Source organism: Dromiciops gliroides, chromosome 5 (genome assembly GCF_019393635.1).
Source record: "Dromiciops gliroides isolate mDroGli1 chromosome 5, mDroGli1.pri, whole genome shotgun sequence".
Lineage (NCBI taxonomy): Eukaryota > Metazoa > Chordata > Mammalia > Microbiotheria > Microbiotheriidae > Dromiciops > Dromiciops gliroides.
Window position 1 is genome coordinate 161764585 of NC_057865.1, and position 22628 is coordinate 161787212.

Genomic DNA, 22628 nt, shown 5'->3' on the forward strand with positions numbered 1-22628 from the left:
GAGAATAAAAGTAAATGATGAGGGCAGCTAGGTGGCACAGTAGATAAAGCACTGGCCTTGGATTCAGGAGGACCTGAGTTCAAATCCAGCCTCAGACACTTGACACTAGCTGTGTGTCCCTGGGCAAGTCACTTAACCCTCACTGCCCTGCAAAAAAAAAAAAAAAAAAGTAAATGATGGAAGAAAATATACTGTGTATCATAAAAGTCAGAAGAGCCACTATAGGTCCAACAACTGGAGGCCTTTCAAAGCTAACAAGGGCATAACCTGCTCTATTTAATCTCTGATATTTAGTCATCGAAGATGAAGAAAAACACTTCTGACAAGAAACGAAAACAGGTGTTAAGATGCATTCACTGCCACATAGTAACTGTTGTTGAATCAATATACCCTACCCCCTCCTATTTGGAGGCTTTTCCCCGCCTCTTTACCACCAGGAAAGAGAGAGAGAGAGAGAGAGAGAGAGAGAGAGAGAGAGAGAGAGAGAGAGAGAGAGAGAGAGAGAGAGAGAGAGAGAGAGAGCTTTCATTTGCTCAAGACTTTTGTATTCAAATTCAGTTCTGGGTCAGCAGCCAATTAAAAAAGGCTTTTGTCACTTCACAGTAACCTAACAGGAAATGGAATACTTGCTGTTTTGGATGAGGAAGGCAAAGGATCCCATCTCTTCCATTGAGCATTTATGGAAACAGGTTGACCAAATCTCCATTAGAATTAGCAACCAGCAGAGTATATTGGACAAGCCTGAAGAACTGAGACCTGATTACATGGTGTCAATAATTATATATTATATACCTTGTCTCTCCAATAAGACTGTATGCTCCTCCACAGAAGGGATTGTCTTACATATATATACAGTCCCTTTATTAGAATATAAACTCCTGGGGGGAGCTAGGTGGTGCAGTGGATAAAGCACCAGCCCTGGATTCAGGAGGACCTGAGTTCAAATCCAGTCTCAGACACTTGACACCTACTAGCTGTGCGACCCTGGGCAAGTCACTTAACCCTTATTGCCCCATAAAAAAATAAATAAATAAATAAAAATAAAACAACAACAACAACAAAAAAGAATGTCAACTCCTTAATGGCAGAGATTTTTTTGTATTAGTATTCCCAGTGCTTACAACATTGCCTGGTACATACTAAAGAGTTCATTGTTGCTTGTTCCTTTATTCCTCTTACTACATGTATTAATGCAACAAATATGTTGAATGAATGGAAACACTCAACCAAATGATTATTTATGGAAGCTTCACATTAAAAAAGATTGAAAATCCCTGATCCCAAGATAGGAGTCACATGTAATGAAATAATAAATAATACCTTACATTTTTAATGTCCTTTTGGAATGTTACAAAGCATTGTATGTATAGGACCTCATTTTTACTTTCATGACAATACTAGGAGGTAAACAGAACAGTTATTACTTGCTGTAATTTTACATGTTATTCCCATTTTACAGATGAGGAAACTGAGTCTTGGTTAATTTAACCAACCTCCCCAACTAGTGGTTAGCTGAGAAAAGATGTGAACCCCAAATTTCTAACTTTAAGGCTAATTTTGTTTCAATACTTAAGATCTTCAAGGTAAGGTTGACCATTGTCATCTTCATTTAGGAAATCTGGGGGTTGAACAGGATTCAAAATAAGCCAGAGCCAGAGTAGTTAAAGCAGGATTTGCAGATAATCCAAGAGGAAAATATTTAGAAACCTGTAAATTCATGCCCATGGGGAAGAACCATCATAATTACATAAATTCTTTAGACTAGAATAACTAGGAAAGCAGCAACCTAATAAGAAAGGGACAATGGTAGTCAGAAAATTGGAGATGAATTTGTAATGTTATTCTGACATTCCAGGCTGCAAGGACATGTGTAATATAAACATGTATAAAATGTATACTGTGAATGATATAGTGTGCATAATATATACATTAGCATATTATATATTTGCTTGTATATGTACATGTATCAAGTTTCTAGTATTAAACAGGCCCATTGGGGGAAAGGGCAATAAGATAAAATTTAGTGAAATGCACAATAATAATATGTATCATATACATGTGTGAATGTGTGTGTTATATATGTGCATACATGTATTCATGTATCAGATGTCTAGTGTTGAACAGGTCCATTTTGGCAAAGGGCAATGAGGTGAAACTTAGTAACACAAGGGTACAAAGAGCAGATGAAGCTAAGAGAAATCAAACCAGATGATCAAGACAACTACAAACTAAGACAAGACAGGAAGAACTTGCAAAAAAAATGGCTTTGAGGTTGAGCTGAAAGAGATTTGCTACTGAGATTCTGCTCTAAGTAATCTTGAATAGGAATAGGAGAATGGATGGCATTTTGTTTGTGACATTCTGAGCTGTGAATGATGACAACATAATCAAACCTCAATATTATTTCAACAAGAGTGTAATTGAAAGGCTACACAAAGAGGCATCATGTCAGAAATCGTGGTGATAAAGATCTAAATGATCTTTAGGAGACTTCATCTCATTTTTAATCATCCAAATAAACACAGATAGACAGAGGAAATTCAGAAAAGTAAATGAAATGATATGGAAATGAATAGAGTGACCCAGTTGAATAGGTAGAAATGTGTAGAGCTTTAGAGACCCACTACCTAGCAAAAATATTTAGGATAAAGGAATTTTTTTTAAACAATGGAGGACAAACAGAATACTCGGTGTTGGGTAGGAAGCATGGAAATTATCATCTTTTTTCTATTTCATTTTGGTTCTTTTACTGGAAATTGTCTTCTTAATAAACATGTTATTTGCCTTTGATGATGAACCCCCAATGACAATTGTTGAGAGGCTTTCCCTACAGACTCTTAAAAAATAACTGGGGTAGAAATGAGAAGGTGAAACACCATAATTAAAGAATACTCTTAAATTTTCTTTTTTGTTTTATTATTATTATCAAACATTTATTATAATAAAATTTTATTATTAAATCATAATAAAAGAATACTCTTAAAGCTATCTTCAAAACCAGAATGAAAGTGAACCTGAAAATGGGATACAGCTCTAACAATCCAAAACAAAATCCTACATGTGACCCCTCTACTCAATTCTATTACACATAGTACCTATGCTGCACAAAATACTGTACTATAGATAAAAGAAATAAGTTCATCCATCTTGGGAAATAAGCTCTTTAAGGCCAGGATTGATGATAGATGGATAATTGTCTTATTCCCTCTGCTAAGTGCATTTCTGGGCAATGCCCCACTTCTATTCCCCAAATTGAGTTAGAACAATTTAGTTTGGGGGTGAGTAATTCAACTTCACATGAATTATTTTCCTAGGATAGACTATCAATATCCTTCCTTCAGGGGGAGGGGGGATCTGGGGGAGAAAGGATTAAAAATACCAAAAGGCTAGTGCCCTCCTTCACATCTGATGAGGATCTAAGAAAGCCCAAGATCCTTTAGGTGCTTACTGGTACATTCTATGAGAAAATAAAGACTGTGGTCTTGACCTTTTACTGGTGATGAAGCACTTAGCATAGCCTGGATACTTGTAAACAATTTAACTTTCTGGGCGTTAGCAGCTTATCTGTCTAATTTACATTGATTGCCTCCTGGGTTGTGACTACTAAATGTCTGTCCAGTGAGAATTTTTTTTCTCTTTGGGGGCTCATTAAATGTTAAATGATATGCGGGAATTATAAAATGCGGGTGATTGTTGTTTCATTTTGGCCACAATACTCTCCTGAAATAGCGGGGTAGGAATGTTCTTCTAAGCAAAATTATGGCCTGTAAGTCCATAACGTTTAAGTCCTATTTTATTCCGCAGTTTCAATGAAGTTCATAATGAAATATGTAGGAACATGTTTTCCTAAATGCCTTTGGCTCCCTAGAAGAAAAGCCTGTAAAATTATTTCTGTAGTTTAAATGTGTTGGCTAGATTACAAAAGAAGGCAGTTGTTAAACAACTTACCATTAAATATTAAAGAATAAATGTAGCATTTAAAGAATTATATTTAATTGTCTCTGACTCCATATCATTGAGCCCTTCGATAATACAGAATGTTAGTATTTCATAGACCAGAAAAATAATAAAAGTTTAGTGATTCTTTGAAAGTGTTCAATATGATTTTAAAAGACAGAGAGGCTTTTGGAATCTCGATTTTGTTAAATCCTTTGTAAGGTGTCATTTCCCTTTTTTTCTCCTTCACGACTGTAGCCCAGTTTTAAGATGGCTTTGTTTCTTTTTCCTTTTCTTTTCTTCTTTTAAAGAGGGAAGGTAAAGAGCATCAAGAGAATTTACTAAGTCTGTCGAATCAGAAGTAAGGACTACAGAAAAACGAATGCCTTTCCTGGAGGTATGGAAGCATGAGAGAGAAAAGGAATGGTGAGGACTCAACACTCCTTTATACTCTTTCCACCCAAGAAATTTTGGAGAATGGGGGGGGGGGGGGGAAGCACTAGCAGCAGCCCTGAAGGGGTGTGGCCTCTCTCTCTGACTAATCCAATAGGATCTCTTTAAAGAGCCCATCCCAAGATTGATGACAGTTGCTAGGAAACAAGAGCGTCTTCCAGTATAACCCAGAGACTGTTCTGCGTGATCCCTCCAGTTTCCTTCTGATCAGCAGTTATATAGCTTGTGGGGTAGAGCAGCGCACTGGGCGCGTACCTCTCTTTTTTCTCTCTTTTCCCCCTCTTTTCCCTTGCCTTCCTCACCAATCTGCAATCACCTTTAAGCGTGGGGACCCCTAGAGTGTTTGCCCCAAAACTCATTCACTGCTTCTGGGCGTGCCGAAAGCAATAACCACCTTCAAAGTTAGGGCCCCTTAACGCTCACCTCTCGTCCCGCTAAAAGAGATATACATGTGTATGTGTATATGTGTGTGTGTGTGTGTGTGTGTGTGTATTTACCTATGTATATAAATATACACCAACCTTTTCAGGAAGTGAATGGGATTCATACTGATGCAAAGCAACCTGAAAAATACACTGCCTTCTTCTGAAGACTGCTTCATAGAGCCCCTCACCTATTCTAGTTAGCTAACGTGAATCCTTGACTTTTTATAGACACTCAAAGAAAAGACAGCAGAAAGAAGAAAAAGAAAAAGGAGACAGGGAAAGAGAGGAGGCAGGAGGGGGAGGGAAGGCGGGAGGGAGGAAGGTAGGAAGAGAGAGAGAGAGAGAGAAAGAGAGAGAGAGAGAGAGAGAGAGAGAGAGAGAGAGAGAGAGAGAGAGAGAGAGAGAGAGAGAGAGAGAGAGAGAGAGAGAGAGAGAGATGCTAGGCGGTCTGTATCTCAGCAGAGAGCCTCAAATAGAAAGGATGTTTTTTTGTCTGGGCAAGAAGGAAAGTTGCTCTGGTGCTTGGGAAGTGGGTTTGCCTGAAGGCAGGAGAGAGGAGGAGGGCTAGTAGGCTGTGAAGTGCTCCATTCCTTTCCCTTCCCCTCCCCTCCCCTTCCAGGAAGACCACCTGGTCTCTAGTCTCCCTTTCTTCCAACCTCCTCCCTCCTCTCTCCCCCTCCTCAACCTCTCCCTCCCTCCCCCCTTTCCCCCACTCCCCACCGATTCCAGAGGCCTTGATGCTCTGCCATCGGGCCCCAGTCCAGCTAGCAGCGGGGAAGGAGGGGACGCTCTTGACAGGAAGCAGCTCACACAACTTGGCCATTTCAGGGGCAAACTAAGTTCCCCCTTTGGATTTGGAAAGGACAAAGCCGGGCGCTGCTGCTTTTGTGTCGGATGCGGAGAACAAACCATGAGCCGCCTGAGCCCAGGAGCAGCGGGAGTAGCAGCAACAGCAGCAGCAGCAGCAGCCGCAGCCGCTGCCAGCACCAGCCCCAAGCAGGAGTTGCCTTCAGTGCACGGTAAGGGGCTAGCTCGAGAGGAGACGCTGGTCCCCCGGGGAGAGGCGAGGGGGGAGTGATGTCCAGGCGCCGGGAGGGACGCAGCCCACAAAAGTTGGAGCGAGAGACCAGTTCCTATGGTTCTTTTGGAGACATAGTGGAGGGACAGGGACAGTGTGTGTGTGTGTGTGTGTGTGTGTGTGTGTGTGTGTGTGTGTGTGTGTGTGTGTGTGTGTGTGTGTGTGTGTGTGTGTATGCTGGGTGGGGGATATGTAAAGGAAAGGAATTTAGGGTAGAGGTGTTCAGGGATGGGATAAGGCTAACTACTGTTCGCAAAACCCAGGAGGCTCACACCTCCCCATAGCCAACCATCTCCAGCTCTGCTCAGGGGCTAATGATTTATTCCTATCTGCAGGTTTTATTTGGTTTTATGAATGAGTGGCATTCCGATGACTGTCCCGGTGGCGTTCGTTTTTCATGAATGTAGAGATGTTGTCAGATAAGGCGAACAGGAGGATAAGAGAAACCTTGAATATACTGCAGCTTGAAGGAGGGAGAACCTACTACCAGATGTTGGTCAGCGGTTCGCTCTCCAGCTCGTGAGCTTGGAAAGACTCCTAAACTCAATGCCCTTTACTCCTGTGAGCTTAAGAGAAAAATCCAAAAGCCCGACTGAGAATAGATCTTATTCATCAATTCCAGTCCATTTTCTCTTCTAACAGATATGTCAGAAAGGGTGGGTGATGCTAGAATCCAGAAAGAGACTCGGTTACATATTCATTGTTTCTTAGGGATTCCTTAATTTTGATTACCTTCACCTCCTCCTTGCTTTGGGTTACGGAGCATGGGCAAAGGTATCACATCTTTAGCTAAATGTAAAAATAAATAAATAAAACTAACCCACATCCTTGCCTTTTAATCAATCATTTTAAAGAACTGGCATTTTTAAAAATCCAATAGCAGAAACGGGCACACTTTTGTAGGTCTATATGTCAAATTCTTTACTGACTGACAAATTATTTTAACTAGTATTTGTGCCTGTGATGTAGGAGGTATTATTTTGGGTTTGTGCTTATTTTTCTATCTCACAAAAAGGGACGATAGTTGTGTTCAAAGCTAAGGTTAATAGTGTCATAGCAGGAGTGAAGGACCTCCAGTTGAGCTTAACTTGGAGCTTCTTTGGGTTAATTGTTTGGTGCCACCTGATAGACACTCCTCCAGAAGGTGCCCTCATTGTTTTCCTGAAAATAAAAAGCATCCCATTTGAAGATAAAACATTAATCATTTACCTCTAAGTCTAATAGATCTCATTGGATTTATTTTAAAATCAACTGTTTCTGCATGAAATTATATTTCGATTATAATTAGAATAGATTTGAATCAATAATCCCGATTAACATATGTCCTGAACTTCTTTGTGTGAAAGTCTCTATGCCCACCCCTCAGGACCTTTGTGATGCTGTGAATTCTTACCTAGTAATTACAAAGTGTGGCATTTAAGGGGGGAAAAAACACATGTCATTCACATGGCAAACTACTTAGACTTTCAACATATTTCACTCAAGGAATAAAGTGGATTTTTCCACCTTCTGGATGATGTCAATTAAAAATATCTCATATTTACAAAGGGCCACTCATCCTAAAGGAAAGCCCTACTGAGATCCCAATCATCCCTTTTTCAAAGTTCACTGATTACCTAACAAGAAATCACCAGTTGTTGCTGTTGTTGTTCTTTTTAATCAGAAGTAATTTCACTCATTTTTCAAGTTGCTGTTCAGTCTGTTTATGGCACCTCTGTGCCTGGAGACAACCACTCCTTGAAACCAGCACTTTTAAAAATGATTCCGTGAAAACCCATGTTGCATTAACAATTATGTCAATAAGCAGATTTTTGAATGATAATAAGAAAACTACTTTTCTCAGTATAAACCCTTTAGTCTTCTAATAAATTTCCTTTTTCTTTGCCATAAAATATTTGAATGTAAAAGCTGACACATTTGCTTAAGTGTAGTAGTGAAAATGATGCCAGCATAAGGAAGAGGCTAGAACTATGTGACAAAACACTTCTCTCTTCACTTGGGTTGTATTTTCACACTTCAGTAACATGTGAGCAGTGAGTTGAGAAAAAGAAGGTAAAACAAAGAGAAAGGAAACAGATATTAGAATTAGTGCAATTAAGCTCAATGATCTACCTCATTTTGTGGGATAGTATTTTCAAATGAATGAGCAACACAGAATGGAAGAGAAACAGGTGTGATAGGGAGGGAAAATCTGCTGCCCCATAGCAGCTGTATACTTAAAACATGACCTAGTTCCTTAGTCAACACTTAGTCCTATACATTATGTAAATATAGTCATGGAAAATGTGTAAGGGTAAAGCAAAGTGACATCTTAGTTTTGCTTATCTTTATTTTCTGTTGTCATGGAATGAATAACTGAAAGGGACCTCAACAGGTTACTTGCCTCAATACCCTATTTTCAACCAGGTGAGCATTTAAGTGATCCAGGAGAGATTACTTATCTGTCTTCATTCTAAAAATGCACATTGTCACAACATCCCTTGGTAGCCTTTCAATGGCAAGTTACCCTTAATGGTAACGTACTTTTTACAACTGTCATTTCCTCTTGTTCCTCTCCTCTAAGAATGTTGGTAAGAAACTGATACATGAACCCTTCCCAGGGACCTGGCTGCCCACTGTCAGCATGGAGTTAGCTGTCTTTAGGGATGAAATGTGGCAACTTGTTTAACAGCCACATAACAGCATCCCAGGAAACCATTTGAGAAAGGAAATGAAAATTAATACTTAATCCCCATTGAAACAACAGGAGGGAAGAATGCAGTTATCCATGTTGGAATGAGGCCAGAACACAAGGGTGAGAGTTGTTTTCCCTGGGCAAAACTCTGGACAAATGTATCCAAGCATACAGTTAGAAACCTAGCAGGGAACCTATTTAGCTTGTACTTGCTCTGGTTTGTTCTTTTATGTTGAGTTTACTGTTCATTTTAGCCTCCTCCGAGACACACTAACTCAATGCAATCCTGCATTAGATTAGTTTGTTCAAATTGCTACCAAGAAGCAACATAAAATGATGGAAGATTATATACCATAGATGGAGACACATAAAATCAGTACAATCATAGTACTCAGTGAGAAAGAAGGGACTATTAGATCATCTACCTCCTTTTACAGTTAATGTAGGTTTGATCCCTATAGTATACTGTATTTTGGAAAGCTGTGGTCCAGTCTAGTTTTAAATGACTCAAGTAATGACTTCTACCACTGCCTTTGGAAGGCTATTTCACAGTCTAATAGTTCTCTCTATTAAGAACTTTGGTGTGATGTTCAGCCTAATTTTCCCTTTGCTCTATTTCATCTTGTTACTTACTTATTTCCAGTTATACCCCTTTAGACTAACTTACTCTAGTAAAACAAGCCTGTTTCAGACCATCCCACCGTGACATTTTAGCTATTTGCAGACTAGAAATTTAGTTGAGAAATACTCATGAGAAGACATAGTGATAGCTATAATGCTAGAAGTCCCTGCTCCATATTTAAGACATGTCTTTGGCCATTTAAAAATATGTGTATTCCACATATTTTTTAACTAACAAAGATGGAGAAGAGAGATGGAGATAGAACCTTCTCTTGATTTAATGGTGCATATTGACTACTAAAAAGAATCACTCTAAGTTATATACCCCTGATGGTCCACGTGTAGGAGAGATTTTCATTGCAAATGTGTTGGCAGTAGGACCATTTTAATTCCTACTCTCCAAGCTGGAAATTCTGTGACAGTCAATATGTTCTTCTGCTCCACTGAGCCCTAAAATCTGTTGTCATATAAATTTCACTATTTAAATGAAAGCGATTTCAAGTTGAAAACAAAATAGAAGAAACATAAAATTGTATCTAGTTTATATTTGTGCATTAAAACAATTTACAAACTCCACTGATTACTGTAGTCCTATCAGACTCCAAGAATGCCAAAGACTAGAATTTTCTCATAATTCTCTGACATTAATTCTATCCTATATGACAAAAACTAAAAATGAACAAGGTATTTGGCAGTAGAAATCAAATGCTACTAAAAGCAATTTTTCATGTTATAAGTACAAAATTTGAAAATTCTTTTTAATGGAACAGCCCAAATCACATGCAGATTATCATCATTATTTCCTCCAGGTCAGATCTGATACTTAGATATAGATACATATGTTGGCTTCTTTAAAGTACTGTAGAGAATACATACACTGTAGATTTATCATCCCACTCACTTGTATCTCTTAGTGTTAGGCGTGAGATGCAAGCTCTGCTAGACAGTGGAGGAGTAAATGACAAATCAGGAAATCAGTTCCTAGGTAGCTCTTGGCAAGTCACAAGGCTGAAGAGTTAGCAGTAGAATGAGGCTACAAGTTTAAACAGAACACAGCACTGTTCTTTACCATTCATTGAATATGAATTGCCTGCAAAAATTAAGAATATAATCGCTGACATTTTATAGTGCTTTTAAACTATTCAAACTCAAAATTTGCAATGTGCATTATACGCAATGCATAAAACCAGAGTTGATTATTTGTCCTATGGCCATAAACGGATGCAATGGTTGAGAAAAGTATAAAGTTCTAAATGTGTCTGGCTCTGAATATGCAGAATTTTTAACAGTAGCATGTTGAAAATCAGAGAATAAATCATTTCTGTTCTCATCTTTTCCATAAACCAATAGTCTTCTTACTGGGTCAAATTTACCAAAAACGTATTTGTACAGTGCCAGGAAGTGTGGCTTGGTGTGTGCCCACCAAATAATTTTTCCTAGAAACAAAGGGAAAGCAAATTTTTCTTGCTGATGGGAAAAGTTGACCATAAAAGTGTCAAATAATTTCTCACCTGAAAAGTTATGCATGCTGGGAGAGTGGTGTCAGTGCAACACTTTCGATTTCCCCTGCAAATACACAACCTTTTCTTGGGACTGGGAAGGCTTGTAAAAATGTATTTCAAAGAAGGTGAGAGACAGGAAAATAAACTTGGGAAAACACTAAAATATAATCTTCATGCACTGAATAAGGAACCATGTTTGAAAACAAAGTAATACTTTGAGGCAACTGTTCTATGGAAAACCTGTGGGTTTTACTCTTTTAAAGTCCTTCCTCAGATTTGATTACCCATATCTTCCCCATCTCTCTCTACTCCTTTCCCCACCCTATGCATAAATGCAGGAAGATAGTACAAAGTCAAATAGGTTCCTACCCACAAGCCAATATGTTGGTTGGTTTATGTACAGCTTGCTCTATGTAGTCACAGTCATATACACACAAATTAGTTTGACTGTTTTTAGGTGTGTTTTTTAAAAGTTTATTTTAAAGGTATAACTGTAAAGACAACATGGTATAGTGGCAGGTCAGCTAGGTGACACAGTGTTTAAAGTACTGGGCCCGGAGTTAGGAATACTCATCATCCTGAGTTCAAATCTGGCCCCAGACACTTACTAGATATGTGACCCTTGGCAAGTCACTTAACCCTGTCTGCCTCAGTTTCCTCATTTGGAAAAAGGTTGGAGAAGAAATGGCAAACCAATCTGGTATCATTGCCAAGAAAACTCCAAATGAGGTCACAAATATTTCAGCACAATTGAAATGACTCAACAACAACAACAGCAACAATGGTATAGATGGCCTCAAAACCTGGAAGACCTGGGTTCAAGTGTACCCTCTGACAAATTCTGGCTACATGTCTCTAGGCAAGCCATTTAACCTCTCAATGCTCTAGTTCAGTGGAGTTAAACTTAAATAGAAGTGGGGGCAGAGTATCACTAAATTTTACATAAGGGTTCAGCTGTATATTGACTTAGTTTCAAAATATGATGTTATCTACATTTTATTGTATTTATTTTATTTTGTTAAAGATTTCTTAATTGCATTTTAATCTGGTTCATACACATTTGGTAATGTTGTGGACCACATTCAATAGTGTTTCCCACCTCTGTTTTAGTCAGCTAAGAGTATAAATTGCAGAGGAAGTGCCAACCTGTATTGACAGGACCAATTTGCTCATCTGCAAGTTCTCTATATCAATGAAATCACAGGTCTAGTCCCTATGTCTTAATTTGATCCAAAAAACTGGGGTTTTTTTTCTGATTATGCAAAGTAACCTACCTGAGCGATTAAACCATAATAAGGGGGTTTCCAGTAGAATTCGAGTTCCTTGGAACCAGGGAATGTTTTCATGTATCCAGATGCCAACTCAAGATAACAGGTACTTAATTAGTGTTTGCGGATTGAATTTTGAATTTAATTGAGAATAGGAACAACCTGTGGAGAAGGGAGCAGCATGTGATGATCGCTGGACAAATAATAAAGAAATGAGAACGTGTTGACTGAGCCTCTACTTTATATAAGGGACCACACTATCTAGACAAAATATTTTGGACTGGTGAGGAGAATAACCTTGAGCTAAGAGTCACCTCTCTGAGCTTTAATTTCCAATTCTATAAAATGAAACAGATTGGACTAGATGACCTCAAAGCTTATTTACAGCTCTAAATTTTTATCTCTAGTCCTATGATAGGGTAGCTAGGTGATGCAGTAGATAGAGTGTTCAGCCTAGAGTCAGGAAAACCTGAGTTCAAATCTGGTCTCAGATACTCACTAGCTGTGTGACCCTAGACAAACCACTTAACCCTGTCTGCATCAGTTTTCTCATCTGTAAAATGAGCTAGAGAAAGAAATGGCAAATCATTATAATGTCTTTGCCAAGAAAACCCCAAATGCGGTCATGAAGAGTTGGACACAATTGAAATGACTCAAGAACAATGACAATCCCATGGTACAAAGAACACTAAGTTTAGAGTCTGGAAACTTGAAGAAGTAATTTAACTTCTCTGATCTTATATTTTCTTATCTGTAAATTTGGGGTGATAATAATAAAAATAAATATTAATATCTATCATTTGCATAGCATTTTAAATTTTGCAAAGCACTTTATAAACATCTCATTTTTATCTTCACAACAACCCTGAGAAGTAAACCAAGGTAACTTGGTTGGGGTTATATAACTAGTAAATTGCCTAAGGCAGGATTTGAATTTATGTCTTCCAGATCTAGTACCCTATCTATTACACCACCTACCTATTTCATAGGTTGGTTATAAGATTCAAAAGGGGTAATAATATATTTAAGACACTCTAAACCTGAAAGTTGTTTACAGCTATGTACTATTATCATTAGTTGGGAAGGTAAGACAAGACAATCTCAGAGCAAGTTAAATAACAACCAAAAATATAAATGGTGGCATAGAGGAGCAGCAAAAGGGATATCAAAAGGAAGAGTCAAATGGATGATAGCAAGATTAAACTCTGCCAAAGTTTAGGAAGAAAGGGCGCCATTATCAAAGAAGGCTTTATAGAATCTGCAGATTTTAGATAAAGTCTTAGAAAAAATTGATATGAATTAGGCAGTTGGAATGCATGGGTACATACTGGACAAGAGGACTAGGAAATGTAAAAATAAAATGAGCCCTATTTATATAGGGCTTTAAGGTTTACAAAAGGATCTCCTCACAATAATGAGGTAAGCCAAGTACTCTAAATATCATTTTCATTTTACAGATGAAGAAACTGAGGTTCATATAGGTTAATTTGATTTTTTCCAGGATATCACAAATAGAAATTATGATCAGGCAATCAATTATACTCATTTTGAAGGCCCTGATCACCATGAGCCAAGACTTAGTCACAGAACTTATAGACTCCAAGTGCATTCACTACATTACAACATGCTACCCATCCCCTTCTGCTCAAGGCATATATCTTATCTTTCCTCTCTTGGGTTCCAATCACAATTTTTTTTAGCTAGAATTGCCCCACTAATGCTCTGTTGCTGTCACAATAAAGTAAACTGAAATGTTGAAATATATCAATTGGTTATGACTGATCTTAAAACCCTTAAAGCTAGCTACAAAAATCTTGAATTTAAGCCTTGACTTAAGAAAAAAACTTGCTATTTAATGGCAAACTGAGACAAGGGTAACAGCAATAGTAACTTTTTTTAAAAGGTCATAAGCTATTAAATTCATAGATGCAAGGCACCTTAAATTATAGATCATCTAATCCAATATTTTCATTTTACAATGGAGTAAAATAAGACCCAGAGAAGTTAGGTGAACTTGCCCAATGTTACACTGAATGATAAGTCATCAGCAAATATTTATGAAGCACCCCTATGTGTCAGGCATTGTCCTTAGAAAACCCACTGGTGGTTAAATGGCACAGGTAGTGATGATTCAGATCCAGATCAAATCCACTGATATGCATAGGTACTGTCTAATAACTCTCAAAAGACCCAGAGAATCTGAAAGAATTTCAAGAAATAAACACAGTAATCTAAAGGGAATAGATGGTGTTCTATTCATAGGACAGGACACTGTGAGTAAATTGTAATGGCATAACATTTATCAACAATTTGTTCAACAAATGCTTTTTGAACACCTATTACAGAAACTCACTTGGCATTCAATCAATCAGTGACAGGCAAGCCAAACAGATCCAAGAGGAAGATTCCATAAACACAACATAATTGGGCCATCCTGTAGCAACTGAAGCAGCAACTACTATAGCAATATCCACTGAGAGATCAGTGAGCTGGCCCTACCTAGAATACATGGAGGCAAACCTAGCATAAAAAGATTGGAAAGGTAGGAAGGTTTTCAATTGTGAAGGACTTTACATTCCAAACACAGAAATTTATATTTGATCCTAGAATTAATCTGGAGCCATTGGGATTTGTTAAACTTGGGAGGGACATGTCAGAACTATGCTTTAGAAAAATGCCTTGGCCAGGATGGATGGGATTTGTGGCAGGGAGAACTTTTAGAAGACTTTTGCAGGCTGAAGGTGATAAGGGCCTGTGGCTGTGTGAGTGTACACAAGGAATCAACTATGAAGTTGTAAAGGTAAAAATAACAAGAGTTGACAGTAGAGTAGATATGAAGATGAATGAGAAGTGAGGTTTCAAACCTGGGTGACTAGGAGGGTGGTAGCCTCCTTTAACAATAATAAGGGAGTTAGAAAAGAGGAGTTTTCTGGGAAAGATAAGGAGATGTATATGATAATCCAGTTCAAAATGTGCAAATGTCAGCTGTTGTTAGGAAACTGGTATTCAGGAGAGAGACTATGGATGGATATATAGACCTGGGAATCATTTAAATAGAGTCAATAAGTGAACTCATAGGAGCCAATACTAAGCAAGAGAGTATAGAAGGAAAAGAAAAGAGAGTCCAGCTAAAAACCTTGGGGGACACACCTATAATTGGGCACTTAATTTCTTTGAAGCTTTAGATTTTTTAATTTAAAAAAAATAAACTTTTAAAAGATTAAATTTTCTATTTTTTAAAAATTTAATTAAATTTTTATGCTTAATTCCAAATTCTCTCCCTACCTCCACCCACCCCTTTCTCCATCCTTTGAGAAGGCAAGAAATAAGATAGCCATTATACATATGAAATCATGAAAAACATTTTCTAATTAGCCCTGCTCTTAAGGGGGAAAAGAAAACAAAATGAAGAAAGGGGGGAAAATGCTTCAATCTGCACACTGAGATTATCAGTTCCCTCTCTGGAGATAGATTGCATTTTATATCATGAGTTCTTTGGAAATGCGGTAGATCCTTGTGTTAATCAGAGTTATTAAGTTACTCTTAACAATATTGCTTACTTCATAGCTTGTCCTTATTCTTCCACTTCACTTTGCACCAATTCATATGTCTTCCCAAGTTTCTCTTCATCATTTCTTTCAGCACAATATCATTCCATTACAGTTATATACCATAATTTGTTCAGCCATTCCCCAAATGATGAGCATACCCTTAGTTTCTGACTCTTTAACACTATAAAAAGAGCTGCTATATGGGGGCAGCTAGGTGGTGCAGTAGATAGAACACCAGCCCTGGAGTCACGAGGACCTGAGTTCAAATCTGACCTCAGACACTTGACACTTACTAGCTGTGTGACCTTGGGCAAGTCACTTTACCCTCATTGCCCAACCAACCAATGAACAAACAAACAAAGAAAAAAAGAGCTGCTATAAATATTTTGTACATATGGCTCCTTTTCCTTTTCCTTTGATCTCCTTGGGATATAGCCCTCATAGTGGTTTTGCTTAGTTAAAAGGTATGCACAGTTTTATAGTCCTTTGGACATAGTCCTTATTGTTCTGCAGAATGCTTGAACCAGTCAACAGCTCCCCATATAGTGCATTAGTATACCTATCTTCCCAGCATTTGCCATTTTTTTTCTTTTTCTGTTATCTTAACCAATCTGTTGAATGTAAGGTGGCAACTCAAAGTTGTTTTAATTTAGATTTCTCTAGTTATTGGTGATTTTGAGCATTTTATATGACTATTGATAGTTTTGATTCCTTCTTCTGAAAACTTCATATACTTTGAACCTTTGTCAATTGGGGAAAAGCTCCTGTTTTTATACCGTTGTCTATGTTGTTTCTTTATCAGAAAAACTTACTGCAAAAAATTCCCAGTTTTCTGTGTTCTCATTTTGGCTGCATTGATTTTGTTTGTGAAAACGATTTTTAATTTCATGTAATCAAAATTATCCACGTTACCTCCTGTCCATTCTTTTTTTAGTTATAGACACTTTCCCTATTCATAGATCTGACAGGTATTTTCCTTCTGAATCCCTAATTTATGATATCACTCTTTATGTCTAAATCACATACCTGTTTTGAATTTATCTTGGGATGTGGTGTGAATGTGGGTCTATCTCTAGTTTCTGCCAGAATATTTTCTAGTTTTCCCAGAAATTTTGTCAAATCATGAGTTCTTGCCCCACTAGCTGGGATCATTGGGTTTATTAAAAACTAGACTACTGTGCTTATTTGCTTCTACATTGTGTACCTCACTTATTCCATTGATTCACCATTCTATTTCTTATCCAGCAAAAAATTGCTTTTGATGATTATAGCATTGTCATATGGTTTGAGATCTAGTATTTTAAAGGCCCTCTTCACATTTTTTCATTGATTCTTTTGATAGTCATGACCTTTTGTTCTTCCAGATTAATTTTATTATTTTTCCTAGCTCTATAAAGTAATTCTTTAGCATATTGGTTGAGATGACACTGAATAAGTAAATAATTTAGGTAGTAATGTCATTTTTGTTATATTGGTTCAGCCTGCCTATGAGCAATTAATATTTCTTCAATTGTTTAAGTCTATGTTTTTGTGAAGAGTGTTTTGGAATTGTGTTCCTACAATTCCTGTGTATGTCTTGGCAAGTAGGCTCCTAAGTATTTTATATTGTCTGTAGTTATTTTAAATGCAATTTCTCTATCTATTCCTGCAAGGTTTGTTGGTAATATATAGAAATGCTGATAATTTGTGTGGGTTTATTTTATATCCTACAGCTATGATAAAGTTGTTAATTGTTTTGACTAGTACTTTAGTTGATCCTCCTGGGTTCTCTAAGTACACCATCATATCATCTGAAAAAAGTGATAATTTTCTTCCCTCATTGCCTGTGCTTATTATTCCTTCAACTTATTTTTTTCTTTTCTTACTGCTAGTTTTTTTTTGTTTCGTTTTCACTTGTAAAATGAGGACCTTGGATCAGATGGCTTCTGAAACCTCTTTTAACTTTAGGTCTATAAGTAGATAGAAGAAAAGTAGATAAACAGATGAAAGATTAGATCATTATTTGGTTCAGCTATAAAATCATTGTAAATTGTTCACAAGAGAAAAAGTTTTTGTAGAAATATAGACTGGGTTCCTGACTTGTCACATGAAGAGACAAAAGAGGATTTTTTGTTTGATTGTCTCTTTCCTTCCTCACCAGAGACTTTGACTGGCTGACGATACAATATATATTTTTAAATTCAGTGTTCATAGCATAGTTTAGCAATGACGACTGATTGGAATTTTTGGTCATTAAGAAAAAAAGTTGATGTTTCCCTTTGTTTTGCAATGTACAAGGAAAATGAGCCAGCAAAATCTCATATATATGTATATGTGTATGTGTTTGTGTGTATATATATGTATGTCTGTATATGTGTGTATATAAAATACTTGTTTGTCCAGGTAAAGTATGGTAAACCTTTAAATGTCTACAACAATGGTGCCAAATGCAATTTGAAATAGGAGCCACTAAACCACAAATAAGGATCCTTGTGGATAGCATATTGTCTTAGAAAGCCACATTTTAAAATTATCATGTTCTATTATATTTTTATTTCAGTTATGCTTATTGTTTTTGGCCTTTCTTTATACCCCCAGTGCTTAGTACAGTGTTTGACACATAGTAGATACTTAATAAATGTTTTTGGCTCAATTTCCTCTATCCTTATGGAAAATATGGGTGTCAGGTACCTTCATTTTGAAGCAAAGGACCAGGAAAGCAAAGTGACTGGCATACTTGGTAGTTTTGCTAAAATTGAATTCCAGATCCTTTGATTCCATGCCCTGTATTCTCTACTATCAAGCCAGCTACATCCAGTGCCTAATATTTATCCAACTTTCAGCTCCATCAAGGAGCTGAAATATGGGTCTTTACTTGGGGGCTTTCTCTGATTTGTACCTTATGATGGAAGCCTTGATGAATGTAAACAAGCAAATGAGTTCCCCAGATCTATCTATTTGGCACAGTGGGATATGTGACATGTTGGTTGTTGTTTTGTGTTTTAATACAGAACAGAGAGAATATTGGTAATATTTTGTGTTTTACTTAACTGTTTTTGTTTTTGTTTTTTTGGTGAGGCAATTGGGGTTAAGTGACTTGCTTAGGGTCACACAGCTAGTAAGTGTCAAGTGTCTGAGGCTGGATTTGAACTCAGGTCCTGCTGAATCTAGGGCCAGTGCTCTATCCACTGTGCCACCTAGCTGCCCCCTACTTAACTGTTTTAAAGTGCATACAATAGAATGGAAATAACTTACACAAAAAATGTCACAATGCCTGCCAGTTTGGGAGACAATATGAGAGGGTCAGAAATGGTTGGCATGTTCAGCCCTCAAAATGAAGATCTAAGATTTCTGCAATGTATTTTTTTCTTTATTTCTGGAGCTCACACAGAGCAATTAATAGACTTCCACATTTACCTGCATGGCAGCCACAGGTAGTATAATTAGGGTTAGTGAAGAACACAGATCATACATCAAATTAGAGGAGACACACAGGAGAATCTTAAATTCCTAGCACCTCTTTTCATTAGATTTTGATCTGGATGAACCTTGTGTATAGGTGTACCAAATGGCTTCCCCCAAAGTATCTTCTACAAGTTCTGTGCCAGTGACTTAAATTCCAAGAATAAAGATTAGAGCTAAATTATGTTCAAGAGGCCCTTGGTAAAATAAGACATTGCTAGGGAGAAAAAATCACCTAATGACTCATATTCACTACAGTGATGTTTAGATTAAGTAGCCTGTTTTTATTGTGGCTAAGTCATCTGGGAAGGCACCAACTATGCATTTTGCCTGTTTCCACTATTGTGCCTAAGGTTGGACTCCATTGTTTAGTATTTACTGAGCCTTGAAAAGTGATGCTTCTCCAGAAAAGTGATGCTTTGATGCCTTATGGTAGCAAAATTATCCTGGATCTTCAAAGGCTGCGCCAGCCAAATATGAATTCTGGTAGGTTCTACCAAACTGTGAAGGCTTTGAGTATAGTCCCAGCAACAGAGCTTTTGTCTGTCATGGAAAGAACACCTAGAAAATTTGAGAGAGGTTTGTCACCAGACTTGGTACAAGGGGATACCTTTTTCAAATAGAAGTGCCCTGCAAATCTTTCTGTTAAATGATGGAGGAGTTGCTGGCCATGTTTTAGGTAAGCTATGCAGTGCAGTTAGGCAGCCAGGTAGCTGAGTCTGAAGTCAGGAAAATCCAAGTTCAAATCTAGTTTCAAATCTAGCAGTGTGACCCTGAGCAAATCACTTAACCTGTTTGCCTCAGTTTCCTCATCTGAAAATGACGGTAATAATAGTACCTAACTGATCAAATGAGATACTATTAATAAATCACTTAACACAGTACCTGGTGCATAGTAAGCACTATATAAAGGTTAGCTATTATTATATAGGAGGATGAATCCCCATAATCAGTAAAACTGAACATCATTGAACCCTTGATAGATATAGGGAGAAGAACATTGGTCTTGGTACCTGAAGATGTGAGATTAGGTGGGTTCTGGCTCTGACACTTACAATCTGGGATTCTTTCTGTGTCTTACTTTTCTTAACCAAAAAACAAAGATGAAAAAATGCCAAATATCTGTGATCTTATAGGTGTTAGAGATGACAGTCCATCTAAAAGGGAGAGGGGTCTTAACCTTTTTTTAATCATAAACTCATTTTGGCAATCTGGTGAACCTTATATAGAATTTGTTTTAGGCATTTTCAGTCATGTCCAACTCTTTCTTGGCAAAGATACTGAAAGTGGTTTGCCATTTCCTTTTCCAACTTATTTCATAGATGAGGAAACTAAAGCAAACAGGGGTAAGTGACTTGCCCAGGTTCACACTACTAGTAAGTGCCTGAAGCCAGATTTGAACTCAGGTCTTCCTGACACCAGGCTGAGCACTTTATCCATTGTGCTACCTAGCTGTGTTAAACCTATGAAATACTTCATAATATGATTTTAAATGCACAATAATAATAGTAAATTTAATTAAATTAAATACATGTGTTATAAAAGAAATCAACTACATTGAAACATAGTTATCAAAATAAAAATTTTAAAAGATAAACTCCTGGACCCCTGTTAAGAATCCCTGAAAACCTTTTTCTCATAGAAAGTTGCCTGGCTTAGAAACCTATCTTACCAACAGTCATAATGCAGCACATATCCCTTTAACCTCAACTACCTCTCCTCCTCATCATCATCATCATATTATATATCTATATCTAATATCCAATATCCATATCTATATCTATATATTAGATATAAAATTAGGATCTCTGCCTTCTCCTCCTCTCCCTGCAGAAAGAAGGAAGCAAACTATATACATCTAATTCTCCTCAAAAAATAGCTCCATGGCCCTTCATATTTTGGGTGTGCTTTTGTTTGGTTTGGATGGTGGTTTGTGGATTCTAGATCTCTTTTGGTTTTTTTGTTTGTTTTTTTTTCTGGAGAGAATGGCTAAAATGTTTAAGGTGGGAAGAAATGAGAGAGATTGAAAAGCGACTGTTGTTCACAAGGCATCCTCATGACTGATGGTGTCAAATTCAAATAGAAATGGGAACCACCAAACCATATATCAAGATGATCCTTAAAGTCTGCATACTGACTTAGCAAAGTACATACTAATATTATCTATGTTTTGTTGTATCTTTATTTAGTTCATTAACTATTTCCCAATTGCATTTTAACACTGGGGAGGATCATGAGCCATGCACAGCTATGTGAGGTTTTTTGCCTTCAATACAAATGGCATACGATCAAGTATTTCCTAAAAAGGAACTCTTCGCATGCACAAAAACTGAAGAGAACACTTATTCAGAATAATTGACTATAGGACCTCCATAGTGACACAATTAAAAAAGACTATTACTATAAGATATGTAAGTAGATTTGTCATACATAAACCTAGTTTAATGTATTCAGTGTAATGGAATTTTCTGTAAATTCATTGTATTAAACTCCAATGTCATCCTGACACATACCATAGAGGCACTTTTGCTATCACATTAGGCAATATTTTTTCCATTTTTGCTTTTTCTTAATTTATAAATTAGATATAGAAACAAGAAGAGAATGTGCAGCCCCAGACTTTTGGAAGTATTGCTAAAAACAATAGACAAATCTCTTAGATTTAGATAGCACCTTTCTTTGAAAGAGCTCCAAGTACTTTTATAGGCATCATTCCATTTTGCTAAAGATATCCTTGTGAACCAGATAGGGGAAAATTCCTGTTATGCTGTGATTCTCTCTGCTGCCCTCACAAGCTTGGGATTGGCAGAGTAAAGAAATCTCTCCCTTGGAGCTTCTCCCGAGGTCTCTGCTCTACCTATACTCAGGGTCAAGTGGAAGACTGCTCAGCTGGGGCTGGCAACCTCTAGAACAACTGCCAAATGGAGTTTCCTAAGCAGCTTTCAGAGCCACTTAAAAAACCACTAGAGTGAGAAGGCAGGAACAGCAGAAGCTGTGCCCTGGGGGAAAAGATAAATTCAGGCATCCTCTACCAGTAGGACCATATCGAATGCTTCTATTTAGTAGCCTTGCCCATGAACTCAGCATAAGGAGGTAGCCTTTCATCTACATGTAAACATGTGAAAGGAAACCATCTATATGGTCATGAAAATCCACTCTCCAATTCAATTACAAGTTTTTTTGCTTCTATTTTATAGATGGAAAAATTGAATTGATATCTACATGGCACCAAAACAACTCTTTAATATCTTAAACAACTCCATTGTGCTCCAAACAGGCTAGACCACACCTGTGTTGAGTTCTGATTATCACATTATAGGAGGAATAAAAACAAACCAGAAAGTTTCCAAGTTAGGCCAGATAGTGAAGGAAAGGAATGCAAACCATAAGGTTCAGTTGAAGGAACTTTGGGTGTTTAGAGGAGAGAAGAAAAGACTTAGTCTTCATGATAATCTCCTATAATTTGAAAAGTTGGAATGTGAAAAAGCAACTAAGTCTATTCTGCTGGGCCATGAGATGGGCACAATTAGGAACAATGCATGGAATTTGGAGAGAGGCAGTTTTAGACTGTATGTATGTACACACACACACACACACACACACACACACACACACACACACACACAAACTTTCCCAAAAATGAAATGGGATACCACAGGAATTGGTGGGCTCTCTTTCA

The 22628-nt window shown here is 37.4% G+C and overlaps 1 protein-coding gene across 2 annotated transcripts in view; it reads left to right on the forward strand.

Moving 5' to 3' along the window:
• The first annotated feature begins 5199 nt into the window (after positions 1 to 5199).
• Positions 5200 to 22628, forward strand: part of GRM3 (glutamate metabotropic receptor 3) — a 281331-nt gene continuing 263902 nt past the window's right edge. For both annotated transcript variants that reach the window (XM_043968583.1, XM_043968582.1), the window contains exon 1: positions 5200 to 5833. The gene's annotated coding sequence lies outside the window, so the exon portion shown is untranslated. The remainder of the gene's footprint in view (positions 5834 to 22628) is intronic.